Below are 18222 nucleotides of genomic sequence, written 5' to 3'. Positions count from 1 at the left end.
AGCTTGATAAGCCACGGTATAGTTACAAAGCACAGATGTTATGCTACAGCACCAACACACATGACTTAAAACAGGAGCCACACTGAACATTATCTGCCCACATCCAGCCTACAGCATACATGACACTGCTTCAGAATGAGGCATATCAACAGTTGTGTTAAACAGCAGAATCAGGGAAACAAACAAAACATTGGGTTTATTTTATTAGGGGTATTTATAAAGCATCAACCCATCATGCAGCAGACGGAGGAGGAGAATTAGGGCTAAATATACATACAAATCAATGCACGTATTGCAGGTATGGGGTGAAAGGTGTACACCACAGTATACAGTCTAACAGGTTGTAGCGCAGTGGTCTTAAATCAGTGCGGATGGCCCACCTATGGGGGCCCGAAGGAGGTCCAGGGGGGACCAAAGCTCTTTGAAAAGGGAGTACGATGTCAGCCTTCAATAGAAAATATAAGCAGATATGATATGATAGGTTATTTATAATGCGCTTAATACCCAGAGGTTTCTTAGCGCGGACCCAGGGATCGAACCTGTGCTGCTCCGTGTCGTCTTGCTTCCAAGGTGAGCACATTGCCCCTGAGCTATCCTTCTGAGACATGCATCTAGGGGGGGCACAGAAACAATATGTTTACTCGGGAGGGAGGGGGAAGGCTCTGCAACAAAAGGTTTACTCAAGGGGGTGCTCAGCACAAAAAAGTTTGAATACCACTGTTGTAGCGGAAGAAGGGGATATGCCAAGAGTAATAGTGAAGAGGATTTGAAGAGCAGGACTCACAATGTGCACTTGCCACCAGACACTTGCGAGTAATAAATCACTCTTGGTGAAATGGAGAGCTGTGACCAAGTGGAAAGCTGGCATTCTTGCCATGGGGTGAGGGGCTTTTATGCATGTCTAGCAGTATACAACTGGAAATGTTGAAACCCGCTGAGAGCATCAGTAAGTTGATAAGCTGATCCTAAGCTATGATGAAGAGTGAATTTGTTGAAGGGATGTATTTTTACCTCTGTTAGGTCATGTGAACCCGTGGTAGCTCATGTGGCCCTCCAGATGTTTCGACTTTATTTCCAGCATCCCTAAGGGAGGAACATGGACGTTAAAACATCTGGAAGGCCACTGATGAGTAACCACGATGTAAAGGGCGAGGGGGAGGTCTGATCTGAAAGGGAGCAGCATTCCATGGACCAGGGCCGTGACATAAGAAGGTCTCCACCTGTTTTTTCTCCTCTGTGTACTAGTTATTGATTTTTGCGCATTAGTGTTCACCGCGTGGGTGGTTTCGCCATGCTCAGCGCTCACAGGTACTTACCTTTGAAGAGTACTTGCAGGTACATCCGGAACAGCTGCTCATCCTTATGGTCACAAAAGGTAACGCTAGGTGAGGAGCAGTTCTTCCATCATGTCTTATCTGCTCCCCGCGGTTCCTAGTGATAGTTTCGACAGTGAAAGTTTCGAATGCCAAAAGTTCTGACACAAAAGTGGCCAAAAAAAAGTTTCGATTTTTTCTTTTTTTCTTTTTTTTATGGGGGCCCCGCCCCCCCCCCAAATCCCCGTTTAAAAAAAATAAAAACACTTATTTTACAATACGAAATTAAAATAAACCCTTTAATATAAAAAAAAATACATTCAAAACTTTTTTTCCGGCACTTTTGTGTCAGAACGTTTAACATTGGAACTATTGTTTCGAAACTTTGACTGGACACCGCTCCACCCATGCCCACTCATTCCTGGCTGTCTGTGTCAAGTGTGTTAGCATATCACTAAGCAGTCCTTTTGCCCCCCACTCCACAAAAAGCAGTAACTGTCTTTGCTTCAGAAGCACTGTGGGAGCTTAACTTTAGAGAATCAATTACAAAATGTACACATTTTAAATTGTGAGACTTGGAGGAGGAACATGAGACACCCAAAACCTACTTAAGAAATGGGTGTTCCAAATCATTCCCAGGTAAATGAGGGCACACCCTAGTTGGTCTTCAATTTCCTTGTCGCTATAAAAAAAAAAAAAAGCAACTGACCAGTTCTTTCATTCAAATCATAAAAAGGAACTGACACACTCAATAGCAAAATGTAGTCAGGTTTTCAGGTCCCCTAAGTTACATGCATGAGAAAAATATGGATATGGTCAGAAATGACCTTGTCCCAGGCAGAGACAAGACTCCATAGAGCGAAGCAGCACAAGATAATACCTGCCACACCCAGCGGTCTTTATGCATCTGTTTGAAGGCCCTAATCTTAGCAAGCATTGGGTCATTTGTATCCTACTGGACACCAATAATCCCTTTGCCCCACTCCCCTTTTCATCTACACCCGCACAGATCTGCTGTGCAGTGCCCCAGGGAGCAGCACTGTCACCTGTTCGGTTTAATATCTACATTCTGCAGCATGCCAAACATGTTCAATCGTACGGTCTGCCGTTTTAGAACTAGGGTGACAATACTCAAATACTCCTTAAGGGAACCCCAGCTTCTTTCTCAGGCATAAGCGACTTCTTGAAAGCCTGTATGTTGGCCCTGGATGAGTGGCAACCCCAATGTCTTTCTTAGGCATAAGTGACTTCTTGGGAGCCTGTGTGTTGGCCCTGGATGAGTGGCTACCGCAGCGTCTTTCTTAGGCATAAGTGACTTCTTCGGAGCCTGTGTGTTGGCCCTGGATGAGTGGCTACCGCAGCGTCTTTCTTAGGCATAAGAGACTTCTTGGGAGCCTGTGAGTTGTCCATGGAAGAGTGGCAACACCGGCTTCTTTCCTAGGCATACGTGACTTTGTGGGAGCCTGTATATTGACCCTGAATGAGTGTCAACCCCAGCTTCTTTCTCAGGAATAAGCGACTTCTTGGGAGCCTTTGTGTTGGCCCTGGAAGAGTGGCAACCCCAGCTTCTTTCTTAGGCATAAGTGACTTCGTGGGAGCCTGTATATTGACCATGAATTAGTGGCAACCCCAGTTTCTTTCTTAGGCACAAGCAACTTCTTGGGAGCACGTGTGTTGGTCCTGGAAGAGTGGCAAACCCAGCTTCTTTCTTAGGCATAAGTGACTTCGTGGGAGCCTGTATATTGACCCTGAATTAGTGGCAACCCCAGGTTCTCTCTTAGGCATAAGCAGTTTCCTGGGTGCCTGCATGTTGGCCCAAAATGAGTGGAAACACTAGCTTCTTTCTCAGGCATAAACGACTTCTTGGGAGCCTGTGTGTTGGCCCTGGAGAGTGGCAACCCCAGCTTCTTTCTTAGGCATAAGTGACTTTGTGGGAGCCTGTATATTGACCCCGAATTAGTGGAAACCCCATCTTCTTTCTCAGGCATTAGCAGCTTCCTGTGAGCCTGCTGTTGGCCCAAAATTAGTGGCAACCCCAGCTTCATTCTGGGGCATAAGAGACCTCTTAGGAGCCTGCACGTAGGCCTTGAAGAGTGGATTTAAAGGAACTTTCTGAAGTTGATACCCAGCAAGATGGAGCTTCCGTTGATGGCTTCCACTGCTTCGGGTCAGAACATATTCTGGACATGCTGGGCCTCTTTTCCACACCTGCCACACAAGTAAGTATGGGATTTGTAATTTACAGTGAGTCCTCATTGGTCCTTCAGCTCAGCCAAGAGGTGACATTTAGCCTTTTCCATCTTCAAATGCTGACTAAGAGTTTGCCCTATTTGAGTCCCTCTCTTCTGACTGAGACTGCTCTAAGAGCATCTGAGTTGGTATGTTTAAGTAAATGATGGCAGGATTGCAGAGGCTGCAGAATGCAGTGGCCCCTCCTTAAGTGAGACACACACAGGATCATCATATTTCTCTGGCCCCTTCTTTCCCCTGCTTAGAATTCAGAAATATGCTCCCATAGATCCTTGCATATGATCACTGCTATGTAATTCGAAGGGCCACATGGAAATGATTTAGGTCTGGGAAACACTCCTGCTTCACCCCCGCAAATTGGGAACTGATTCCCCACTCATATAAGGGTGACATGCAACCATTGGACGCGCAGTAAAGCAATACGGCATGTCTTTTTCAATTTTAAATGGTTGCCCTCTTCCCCTCACTGATCCATTAGTGCTTTCTCTTTAGTGCCTGGAGGCCCCCTGTTGGCACATTGAGCACTTTAGAAAATGTGCAAGGTTATAACATACCACACCATGCACACTTCCCCTCGGGATAAGAATGCAGGATGCATCATGGCCTCTGGGATAGATAGTGCGGTATACAGTCATTATAACGAAAAACAAATAACGAATAGCTTTTATAACGAAAGATACATTTTAGAAAATTCGAATTTTTGGATGAAGGTATGTATGGGCGGTGGGATAAGGGGTTAAAAAAGGTGGGGGTAGGTTGGAGGGTAATAAAGCTAGGGAAACGGGGGTCTTTGGAGAGGACCCCAAAATATAAAAGAGAAAAAAAATCGAAATGTTTTCGTTATTTTTCATTCACTGAAAAAGTTTTCATTATTTATTTATTCATTGTAAACACATGGAACCGGATAGTACACACTCAGGTGTGGTGAATTATGAATATTTTAATTGAAGGGGGTAAACATTTCCCACATAAGAATACTCATCAAATTGCCTTTTCCATGACGCCAGTTAAATGCCATTCCACTTTAAGAAAACACGTCCATGCTGACCGTGTCAATGTATGTCAGTATCCCCAAATTAGAGTACTCATTGTGTTCACTTTGCCTATAATGCCTGTACAAATGCTATGCCACTTTAAAAAAACATATCCAAGCTATCTGTGCTAATGCAGGCCCGTATCCCAACGTAAAAACACTGATAATTTTGGCTTTGCCAATAATTGTAGTATAACAGTTCCCATGTAAGAACACTCATCGGGTTGGCTTTGAGCATAATGCCAGTAAAAAATGTTCCCATGTTACATCACTCATCATGGTGTCTTTGCTCATACTGCCTCTGAAAATACCATGCCACTGTAAGAAAACATGTCCATCCTGGCTGCGGCACTATAATCCAGTATACCCATGTGAGAACACTCATCGGGTTGGTTTTGCCCATAATGCCAGAAAAAAGGCCATGCCACTGTAAGAAAATGTGTCCATGCTGAGTGTGGCAATGTCGGCCAGTATCCCCAGGAAAGAGCTCTCATAATGCTAGGTTTGTCCATAATGCCAGAAAAATACCATACCAATGTGAGGAAACATGTACATGTTGGTTAGGCCAATGTAGTCTAGACTCCCCACATATGAAAACTCATTCTGTTAGCTTTGCTGATAATGCCAGTAAACATGCCATTCTAATATCAGGGGTGTAGTAAAGTCAACCGTCCACAATCAGAGCCCCCAACCAAAACATACATTGATACACATACACACAGCATTCACACACACTCTCTCTCTCACACACACACACTCATACTCAACAAAATGCACACTGCACTCTCGTTCGCATGTCCACGCATTCAAACATGCACTTATACAGACACAATCACTTGCATATTATAGGTTGGTGGTAGCTGCCCTGTCGTTAAGGTGAAACCTATCATCCATAGGAAAGTGAACATTCAATGGTTAATATCTTTTGAGCCATAGGACGGATCAGCACAGCGTTTGACATTGCGTTATTACAGCCCAGGAACCCCAGGACTGGAAAGTTTCATGCACATCCCTGTAACGGTCGTAAAGACAAAGTGTGAAAAAAAGAGTTTGTTCTTCACTTTTCCATTCATTTTCCTATTGGGAAAATCTCAAATTCTTGCTCACTTGCACAGTCCAAACCGCTGAACTGATTTGCGCCAAATAAGTCAGACACAAAGTGCTACAAGGAAATCTTTTCTTGATTTAGTGCAAATCCATGCAATGTCTTTTTTTAAATTTGGTGCAGAGCGGGGTGTCCCTGTAAACAAAACGTCAGTCCTATCTGTGATGATGCATTGCAGTTGCCAAGCTTTCAGTCCTGAAAGTTTGCCATCATGCAATTTGGAAAACAAGTTCAGAAATGACATTGCAAAGTGTCCTAAAATGACACAAAGGGTGTAAATTAGGAAGTTTGTAGGCAGGGTGTGGAAGGATGATTGGTGATGGGTTGGGGTTTGGGGATAGCGTAGTTTTTTTTTCAAGCATTTTGCGGAGCTCGATATGCAGCACAAATGGGAAAAACTAGTAAATGATCTACAACTTTGAAACATTGGGATGTGGTAACCAGTGTGGTGTCTAGTTAGGGAAGATGAGTATTTCAAGTCAATAGAGAATTATTTTGTTTTGTTGAAAATAGAAAAATAACGATTTAATTTAACTTTGTTTTGTGAATATAACGTGCATCACTGTGACATGTTAACAGCCAAGGCATTGTTACATTATGTTTTGTTTTGACTGGATGAGGTTTTCACATGATCTGAAGGCATGATTTTAAGGTCCGCATCTCAATTCAGTGTTCTTTTCGGTGCTGATCTCAAAGTCAGGCTCTTTACAGAAGTTTGAACAGTTAGTTTTTATATTGTTTAATGTATGATTTGGGTGGATGTAAGTGGTATAAAGGAGGAAGAGTTGTGTTGTGAGTTATGGGAAAGAGACAGTGGGCACAGAGATAAACTCACACTATTTTTTATAATTGCTCGATTTGTTAGACATGACTAACGAAGAGTATACAATGTAAAAAGGGTGTTTGTTTGATGCATGGTTCTCTACAGAGAGGTTCTCAGAGTCAGGAAGTGTGCAGAATTTTAGAAAATTGCTTTCCGAATTGTTTACTCTTTGCTTTGGTTGAAGGGTGGAATTGAGGGGTATAAAGTTATTGGGTTGTGTTGTTAGCTTTGGGAAAGTGGCAGTGAGCACAGAGATAAATGCACACTATTTTGCATGATTTCTTGCCTGTTAATTCAGATTGTATATTAGAAGTTGATGGTGTTGTGTTTACTTTGTTATGCTTTTAAGTATATGAGAAAGAGTGCAGGAGGATTAGGCAGTAGTGTAGCATAAACTAAAGGTACGTTTTTCTTTTTTTTTCATTACGTTCCTGGAAGAGGGCGGTAGCCAATCAGGATGCTTGGAGCGTGAACTGCATTCTCTGTTACATGCCTGCCATATGAGCAGCCTGAGTGGCCAGCACTGACTTCCCTTGCGCATCCTTCCCCTCCCCGCTCTGCCCTTGCCTTTTACCATCCGTGTAGATTCCTAGGCAGCTGCAAAGGTGTTTTAATAAAAAGAAAAAAAAAATATATATATATATATATATATATATATATATATATACATACATACATATATATATATATACAATCCGACGAAGCCCGGAAGGGTGAAACGCGTAATTGTTTGTTCTCTCCTGAAACTGCTTGTCCACCGTGTTTCTAAAGCAAAATAAAGGACGTATGACGGAGATCCTCTTTTGCGTCTGGTGCATTTCTATTGTGGGAGAAGAGTGCCGCCTAAAAAGCTTGGATTAGCTTTTTCTTTTTTGTTTTTCTTTTCTCGATATATATATATATATATATATATATATATATATATATATATATATATATATATATATATATGATCTTGTGGTCTGGAACTGTGCCTTGCCATACTTTCAGAAGTTTTTTTCCCTGTTGATGATGTCATGGTTAAACATCATTAGCACCTGTATGGTAATAAGGGTATTTAATGTAAACAAATATGGCCTTGTGGTATGGTGCTGTGCCATGCTATACCTTCAGAGGTCCGTTTCTCTACAGTCATCAACAGAGAAAATGGATTTCAGGAACTAGGACGTGGCGCCAAAGTGTGCCGTAAGGTAAGTGTTTTTTTTCTTCCAATTAAACACCCCTAGCACATGCATGGCGCTAAGGCGGTTTAATTTAAAACAATGATGACCTTGTGGTGTGGCGCTGCGCGGTGCTGTGCATTCTGAAGTCCATTTCTCTGTTGATGATGTCACAGTCATTAACAGAGCAAATGGATTTGTGGAACTAGGGCGTGGTGCCGTAGTGCGCCGCAAGGTAAGTGTGTTTTCTTTTCAATTAAACTCCCTTAGCACCTGCATGGTGCTGAGGGTGTTCATTAAAAAATAAAATTACGATTCCAAGATGGCGGCCGACCCGAGTGGACGTGCGTGAGCGGAGCTCCGTCCCTCAGCTCGGGCCACAACAATAAAGCACCACACATAAGCGCTCACCATGCCCAGCGGAGTGCTGCCTCCCTCCAAAATCAGGCGAGAAGAGAAGTCCCGAGTAGCGAGGACCTCGCACGAATTGCGAGCCTTTTCCAGAGACGCCGGCGCGGAGGACGGGCGAGATCCGGAAGCCCGGCCCCGGAGCAGCCCAGAGACGCACAACAGAGGAGGGAGCCAACTGCCGGCGGAGCCAACCGCCGACGGAGCCCCTCCACCCCCCGCCTGCAGCAAGGAGAAAAGGGCCAATCGGCGAAAGGAAGGAGCGGAGACTAGGTGAAGAGGTCCGTCTTAGAAGACCCAGGAGCAGCTCCAGAGAACTCCCAACCACAAACGGGGAGGGCGCCAGCCCGACACAGAGAGCCCAGCCGCGGACAACGCAGCAATCCAGGCAAAGCCGGGACCTGGAAAGAAGAGGTCGCCGTGGTCGAAGCGGGAGAAGACCTGCTCTCAGACGACCCCGATCGGAGGAGCGAGGGAGCTGCGGCAACAATCCACCGGAGGACGTTGGGGCTCCGCAGACGCACCGGACCCACGGACACGCAGGTACGAGGTGGGGGGGGGAGCCTAACATCGGCAGACCACTCCCTCCCCCAGAAAATACCAAAGCGCTCCAGGGTACCACAGCGGGCAGGGAGATCCAAGTAGCAAACGACCCCGGCACCACGAAGAGGGGAGAGCAAGGCCCTAAATATAACCGATCAAACTACGTGCAGCGGCAGGCCGGAGCCTACCCCCGCGCCAGAAACGTAACACCGCTAGGCTGCGGAGCGCCAACCCATCCCCCCTCGAGACTCAGACCCCGCCAAAACCATCGGGGGGTACCGGCCCTCCACTTCGCCAAACGAGGGGGAAAAACCGTTGAATAAATTAAGGGATAACGAGAAGGACTGAACATATGCGCAAAATCTCCAAATGGAAGGGGCAGCATCGAGAAGCAAATTGGCGAGGGCCCACTCCGACAACCCAGAGAGCTCTCGAAAACAATAAAGAACCCCCCCAACACAAATAACAAACTTGCACCGAGACCATCGAAAACCCCACACAGATCACGTGTAATACAGGATAAAAGGTCACAGAAGTGGACACCCCCGCAAACGCAAATGAAATACATGCGGACCGGCGCGGCCTAGCTACAATTCAAATCAACACGAAACATTCACGAAACAAACAGCCAGAGGTCCCCTAAAACACATACATATCAAAAGTCAGGACCAGACACGGAGCTCAGGCAGCTTTAACAAGCAATAACTGAACCAAACAGGCTCAGGACCTGATCCAAATCTGGGGTGCAGGAAAAATAGCGCCAACACAAACTGACAAACTAAGAAACAAGGGGGAAAGCATGCCAGACCAAGAAGGGAAAGCAGGCATGGCCTCGAAGGACGATATGAAAACCTGGTTCAAGGAATTTCAGGAGCAATTCATATCCACAACCCAGGCACAATTTGAGAACATGAAGGGGGAAATGAAGCAAGCGGTCCAAGAATTAAAGAGGGACATAGAAAACCTGGAGGAGAGAACGGACACTTTGGAAAGGGCAGTACAAAACATAGACGAGGAAATTCTCCAACACGCAGAAGCGCAAGACAGACTAGCGCGACTGGCGCAGGAACTAGAAGCACAATGTGAAGACCTGGAAAATAGATCCCGGAGGTCGAATATAAGGATTAAGAATATGCCAGAAATGGTGGAGGACAGGTTTTCAAAGAAATACTCGCAGATGACACCGGGGAAGAAATCCAGATAGACAGGATACACAGAGTGGGCCCAAAAAGAGCGGGCGAACCCGGAACCCACCCGAGATATGTTCTAATGGCAAAGACAAAATATATGCAAAAGGAACAAATCCTCAGGAAGGCTAGGTCAATAGAACACATAAGAATGAACGGCAAAGAAGTCCAGCTATATCAAGACCTGGCACAATCCACACTCAGAAAGAGAAGAGAAATGCTCCCAATAACAAAACTCCTAACAGAAAAACAGATACGATACAAGTGGACCTTCCCGTTCGGCCTACTATTTACTTGGGAGGAGCGTCAACACCGCCTCATAACTTGCGAGGAAGGCCTCAAGATCATAGGATGTCAAGAACATGAGCCAGATCCCCCAAACGATGGAGAAACAAATAGAAGGAGAGAACCAAAGGGATGGCTGACGGAGAAAAGAAAGACAAGACTCCAATCCCGCAGATAAGAGGGAAATGGACACAGGCTAGGACACGGATGACAGACTTAAGTAAAAACGGAGGGGGCCTCAAGGAAAAGAGCGATGAAAAGGAAACAATCCTCCGCCTGGGCAGGAGCCCACTTAAGAACGCGGCAGAGCAGGGGGACACCCTTGGAATCCACAACTCAAGCAGGGTTTAGAACCCCCTGCGGAACTGTACACCTGAGATGTTAGAGGGCATGGGGCAAAGGCGGAATGCCCGAGCAACCATAGGGCCCAGAGCCCTCCTCGGGGAAAAAGTTGGGGGGGGCAAAGGGAGGGAGGGAGGGGGGGAGTTGTTGGGGAAGTTCAGAGGGAGATAGACACAATCACTGGACCTAAAGTGCAACACCGCAACCAACGAGAAGAGCCCCACCTGCAGAACCGACCCCAAAAGAAAAGATGGGGCTAAAAATCCTGACGTATAACATCAGAGGCCTGAACACGCCAGTAAAAAGGAAAAAAAATCCAAAACATCCTGCACAGAGAAAAGTTTGATATAATAACGTTCCAAGAAACACACATACCAAAAAACAGGAAGACCCTAACCCGCATAAGAGGCTTCAATCAAATACTCCAATCCAACGATTCGGAAAAAAAAAGGAGTCTTGATAGCATTTGCCGACCACCTCAACACACAAATAAAGGAGACAATGACGGACAAAAATGGTAGTTACCTGTTCACAATGGCCCAGTTGGAAAATAGACTACTAACCATAGCAACCATATACGACCAAAACACGGGCCAGGATGGATTCATCAAAGAAACGATTAACAAATTAGAACATTTCGCAAAAGGTGAAGTGATACTAACAGGGGACTTTAACATCGCATGGAATCACCTGATAGACCGATCAGACCCCAAACACACCCATCAAGGGACCCCTTCATCAGCACTAAAACAGATCATGAACAGGATGGCACTAGAAGACGTTTGGCGGAGACTCAGAGGAACGACCAGTGGATACACGTACCACTCGCATGTACACAATACAAGCTCCAGAATAGACTACATATGGGCCTCGGGTAACTTGATGGGCGAGATCCAAGATATAGAGAAAGGACATATATCTCTGTCAGACCACGCCCCATTATGGATCACACTCCCCAAAATACGTAAACGGTCAGGTCTCTGGCGCTGGACACTCCCCAGAGATACTCTACAAGACCCGGCCCTGAAGGAAACAATAAGGGAAAAGATAGTGGACTACTTCGAACACAACGACACTCCAGATATATAACCAAGTACAATTTTGGAAGCTTTTAAAGCAGTGATAAGAGGTCAAATCCTAGCACTAAAAGCTCAAAAAGACAAACAACTCTACAAGTGGGAAAGTGAATTAGAAAAAAAACTGGAAGAGATAAGAGAAGAGATGTCCAAGAACACATCCCTGAAAATAAAGATAGCATACCGACACGTCCAGAGCCAGATTGACACGCTCAGAACTAAAAGAGCGGAAGCACAACTTCTCAACACAAAGCACTGGTATGCGATGAAATCAAATAAAGCAGACAAACTATTGGCAAGACAAATAAAGGGCAAACAGCAAAACCAAACGGTGCAAACACAGAAAGACCGGCAGGGGTCAATAAGAACGCAATCAAAAGATATCAAAGAAATATTTAGAGACTATTACCAGGAACTCTACACATCACAGAACCCGAACGAACAGGAACAGGCAGCCTTCCTAAAGGAAGTCACGCTCCCAACCATAACAGCAGATGAAAAAACAGCACTGGACGAACCAATAACACCAGAAGAGGTCGCGAAGGCAATCAGAGACCTTCCCAGGAATAAATCTCCAGGACCGGATGGTTTTACAGCTGCCTTTTACAAAACATATGCGGGAACATTGACACCCATCTTGACGGCTCTCTTCAACACCTTCAAAGACATAGCCAACATCGCTCCCTCCATGAACGAAGCAAAGATCCTAGTCTTCCACAAGAAAGGAAAACCCAGAAAACCCGAGCTCCTATCGCCCAATAGCCCTGATTAATATCGATGCGAAACTCTACACTAAAGTGCTCGCCAATAGACTCTCACACTACTCCCGAAGTTAATTCATCAAGAACAAGCAGGATTCATCCCGAATAGGAAAACCCATGATAACATTAGACGAATAATTCATCTTATAGAGAAAGCCGGAATCACAAATATCCCTTCAGCAATACTATCAGTTGATGCGGAAAAGGCCTTTGACCGGGTAGAATGGACAATGCTCTTCACGACACTGAAGAAAATGGGCATGGGCAACTCATACATAAATATGGTTCGGGCCAATTACAATTCACCAATGGCCAGGATAGCAGTGAATGGAGACCTTTCGGACCCGATCAGAATTGGAAGAGGTACCAAACAGGGTTGTCCTCTATCACCCCTGCTCTACGCAGTCTTCCTCGAACCACTACTGGCAAAGATCAGAGAGACACCCACGATAAAGGGCATGGAAATGGGCGGACAGACCCACAAGACAGCGGCATACACAGATGATATGATGATGACCCTAACAGACCCAATCAATTCACTCCCTCTCCTCATCCAACAAATTGAGGAATATGGCGCAATCTCAGGCATAAACATAAACAGGCAGAAATCATCAGTGATGGCTCTGGCAGGAGACAAACGAGCAATCTACAAAAAGATGAAGGATCTCCACTTGCAGACAGTGGAAGAGGGGGTGAAATACTTGGGAATCACCCTAACGGACACAGTAAAGAACCTCTATGCAGGAAATTACACGGAGCTCATAGAAAAAGTGAAAAGGGACCTAAACAGATGGAATCCCTTAGCAGTCTCTTGGTGGGGCAGAATAACAGTTATCAAAATGACAATACTCCCAAGAGTTCTTTACTACTTTCAAGCACTCCCGATTCGGATACCCCGGACATTCTTCAAGACCCTAGCCAAAATAGTCACGAAATATATCTGGCAAAACAAAACACCTAGACTGTCACAACAGGCGCTCACGGCACAGAAACTAGACGGGGGCATGGCACTCCCTCACTTTAAGAAATATTACGAGGCCGCCCAACTATGGGTGCTGAACGAATGGATTACCAACTCGTTGGTGGGAAGCGCAGGATAGAGCTGTAGCGAGGTCTGATCTGCGTCACCTACTATGGAGTAAACCCGAGCACAGACACCAGAACATCAAGATAAGTGAGATCATGAGCTCCGTAATGAACGCATGGGACAGATCGACCAAGAAAGGAATACTCACAATAGATCCAGCCCCTTTCATTCCAATCCTAGACAATCCAGACTTCCCCCCCAGGGATGGGAAAGGGAGCATTCCAGAAATGGCGAGACCTCGACTGCACAAAAGTAGGAGACATGCTGAACGGACAACGAATCACAACATTCAAAGAATGCCAAGACTTACTGGGCCTCACGGAGAAGGACAGATATCAGTACGAACAACTGAACCACTGGCTCACAACTCCAAGAATACCACAGGCATTGACAAGAACACTGACACCGTTCGAAACGTATATAATGTCCCAAACCGGCGAAAGGAAATTTGTCTCCACCCTATATAAATTCCTGAACGCCCAGACGGAAGCCATGACGTGGCAATACATGAAGAAATGGGAAAAGACCCTAGGGAAACAACTAACGAGGGAACAATGGATTTACATGTGGCAAATAATCCCCAAGTGGACTAGGTCGATCCAAACGAGAGAAGCCTGGACAAAAATAATGATACAATGGCACCATACCCTGGAAAAACTCCACAAATGTACCCCGCCACGCAACCAAAATGCTGGAGGGGATGCGACACAGTAAGGTCATGGATACATATATGGTGGGACTGCACTGAACTGCAACCATTCTGGTCAGAGGTGAAGTCACAAATGCAGAATCTCTTCAAAGAGACGGCAAACCTAGGAGAGGAAATCTGGATGTGCGGCATCTGGGACCCTTGAGAAAGGTCTCTCACAAAAACACAAAAAAGAAACTTTATGGGATTCCTCATAGCAGCATGGCTAGCGATAGCTCAAAACTGGAAACGAAAATCACCTCCAACCAGTCAAGAATGGCTGCACAGGATATGGACATATGTGGCAATGGAAAGAATCACATACAATATACAAGGAGACAGACAGAGATTTGCAACAGACTGGGGGGATGCGATAGAGTATTTGCAAAGCGACTACATGCTCCAATGGTGTCCACATAAACTCCGAATACTGGACTTGTTCACAGGATAACTCTGAAGCGGGAAAAGAGACTCAGTGGGACACCGAAGAACGATGCGGCCGCTGTGTGGGGGGAGGGGGGAGGGATGGGGGTTGATACGGGACACTGTTGAGTCCCCATGTTTATGTTTAAAGAAATGCCAATAAAAATATTTAAAAAAAAAATACAAAAAAAATAAAATAATGAAATGTCCTTGCGGTGTGGCGCTGTGCCATGACTTACTTCCCAAAGTCTGTTTCTTTGCTGATGATGGCATGGTCATCAACAGAGAAAATGGATTTCAGGAACAAGGGAGTGACACTGAAGTGCACCGCAAGACAAGTGTTTTCTTTTTAATTGAAGACCGTTAGCACCTGTATGATGCTTAATCAAAAATATATATATATATGTTATATATAGGATGTGGCGCTGAAGTGCAGCAGACTGCTGTTTATTTTTAACTATGTGAACCATGATGGATTACATAATACATCGGTAAACTAAATCGGTTGGCCATGGTGCTTTGAAGGCAACGAATGTCGTGAAGAGTGCAGTACAGAAAAATGGGGAAACCCAAACATATGGAAATATGAAACTATATAAATATAGTAAAACAATTCCATACATTTGCGTTCCCAGTATATATAGTGTATATATATATATATATATATATATATACCCTATAATATAAATTCATAAGTGACATTCGTGTAATGTTTTTATGTAGCGATTTTTGTAATGCTTGGAATTGGGGTCATCGTACGTCCCACAGACATGGTTCTAGTGTCAGTCCATTCCACATGTACCCCACTTTAATGGTATGCTGTCCAAATCTGCAATTCCTAAGGCGATTGAAGTTTATTTACTGGTGAAGTTGTGTATAAGGGACGATTTGTGTAACTTTTTTTGTACCGCTTTACATTGGGTTCGTTGTATATCCTACAGACATGGGTCTGATGTCATTCCGTTACACATTTCGCCCACTTTAATGGTATACTGTCCAAACTGCAATTGCTAAGGCATTTGAAGTCTATTCACTGGAGTACATTCACTGATGAAGTTGTGTGATGAACTTGTGTAAGTGATAAGTGGGGGTACCAGAACGCTTTGTATCTGTGTCATTTAATGCTCTGAAGATACGGGTCTGCTGTCATTCTGTCCCACATTTCTCCAACTTTGCTGATATACTGTCCAACATTCCAATTCCCCAAAGGGGTTGGGGGATGCAAATGAAGCGAGCCCTTGGTTGAGTATCCCTACAAGCGACTAAGCCGCCAAATTCAACTCGCAGCAGTCCCCAGGCTAGCAATGTGAGTTGAACCTTCTACTATATATATATTGTTGTGAGCAAGCGTCAAGTAACGCCGCAAAACGCGTCGACTTTTCTGGGAACCTACAATGCTGTATTTTAACTAATAAAGAAGCCATTATGGATTTGCTGGTCACGGACTGATTATTTAAGCCTGGTATGAAGGAGAGTGCTCCTCGCATAACTGACGTTCAGCCAGTTCTTTTGAAAAAAAAAAAAGAAAAAAAAAAAATATATATATAGATATATATATTCAGTGAAAAAACTTTGTTAAAGGGACGTTATGGTTAAGTTGCGCTGCTACAAACCTTTCAAATTCAGTGAAAAAACTTTGTTAAAGGGACGTTATGGTTCCAAGTAAAACCGAAAAACCCTTGAAATTCGCCAGTTATGGTAAGCTAAGCAACCATAACTCGCGCCACCACCGTGCACTGCTAAGCCTAACACCCAGGACATCAACGATGACATCACAAATGTCATCACATGTGCATTTACCTTTCATGAAAAGTCTGTACAAGGGATTCTTAGTGTAATGTTAATAAAAAAAGTGTCAAAGATTATTGGAATAAATATCAAGTGCTAATCAGTGTATTAAGCAATGCATTGATATAACTAGCATTCTATTATGAAGTTCCATCCAGTATACTAAGGTACTCATGTAGAAACATAGGCATTGTGTGCAGCATACACGATGGAGGTGCAATATTCATAAGCTTGCCATGTTGAATAGTGAAATGATAACTGTTTTCATATTACAGTTTTGCGTACAGTGAAACTTGTGATAAGTAGGTAATAAAACCCACTTACTACATAATTGCATTATTATAGACAAATTACAAAGAGACAACACCACATACAAATATGAATATATATAAGGGAATTGAAGTAAGAAAAAAAACAGCAGTAGTAGCAGAAAGTGTTCATAACCTTTACCTTTATGCAGAGAAATGATTGTTCTGTTTCAAAGCTGTTATTTACCCTATCTATATATATCACATGATGTGTCTGGACCCTAAGGAAAATAGTTTGAGTACAACATATAAAAATATGAGTATATACAGGGAAAGTATAGTAATAAAAAAACATCAAAACTAACAGAAAGTGCTGATAAATCTACTGATAATTTTAATGCACAAAAATGATTGCTGTCTTTCAAGGTTGTGTCTTCCCCTATGTATATGTTTCATATGATATGACTGGACCATAAGGGAATTATTGTAAGAACATACTTGAAGGATAAGTCTACGAATATAGTACATTTACAATTTTTAGTTCCTGACTGTTACTGAAGAAAATCATGTGGCCTAGATTTGTCAGGAAAGGAAAAAAGGGGGCGTCAGACATGTGATGTCATCAGTGATGTCATCAATGACATTTGTGATGTCATCTTTGATGTCCTGGGTGTTAGGCTTAGCAGTGCACGGTGGTGGCGCGAGTTATGGTTGCTTAGCTTACCATAACTGGCGAATTTCAAGGGTTTTTCGGTTTTACTTGGAACCATGACGTCCCTTTAACAACGTTTTTTCACTGAATTTGAAAGGTTTTTAGCAGCGCAATTTAACCATAACGTCCCTTTAACAAAGTTTTTTCACTGAATTTCATTGGTTTTTAGCAGCGCAACTTAACCATAACGTCCCTTTAACAAAGTTTTTTCACTGAATTTCTTAGGTTTTTAGTAGTGCAACTTAACCATAACGTCCATTTAACAAAGTTTTTTCACTGAATTTCATAGGTTTTTAGTAGTGCAACAACAATAATGACTTTGACTTTATATACTTGTCATATGGAACTGACTGAATCTCTTCTACTGTACTTGATGTCCTCGAACTCATTTAATGTTCGCGGTCATGTTCGAAGAACAGTACCACTACTTAAAAACTCTGGGGGGGTATGTTTGATTGTTATATCATAACATAGGAACATTTAACAAATTCAAAAAGGAGCACACAAACACATTATATGTACTAATACATAAGAAATGTAGCCCATATATACAACACACTAACCATTCATTTAAATACACTATGTTCTAAAATGGAATATACCACAAGAAGATAAATTGGCTTCCAACATAATTACCTCACGAACACGACAGAACTGAGAACAAGAGCAGACCCACTGAGTACATAGGACATATCTTACCTGAAATAGTAAGTGTACTTAATTTTATTCATATATTTATAAACTTTCTGTATTAGATAAAAAAATATATTATCTTTTTTTTTTTTTCTCACAGAAATGTCTAGTACTCTGGAATGGCTAGATGAGCATTTCCCACATGTAGAAATGTCACAAGATAGTGAAGCTAATGGTAAACACTTTATAATATAAACGATTTAATTATTATTATTTTGTATACATTTAACATATATATATATTTTTTTGTACAGAGCATACCAAAATAGAAAATACTTCAGAAAAACCTGTTATGGA

The sequence above is a fragment of the Ambystoma mexicanum genome, chromosome 6p, assembly GCF_040938575.1.
Source record: "Ambystoma mexicanum isolate Mex_15411 chromosome 6p, UKY_AmexF1_1, whole genome shotgun sequence".
NCBI lineage: Eukaryota > Metazoa > Chordata > Amphibia > Caudata > Ambystomatidae > Ambystoma > Ambystoma mexicanum.
The sequence above is the reverse complement of the archived record's forward strand: the minus strand, read 5'-3'. Positions refer to the sequence as shown.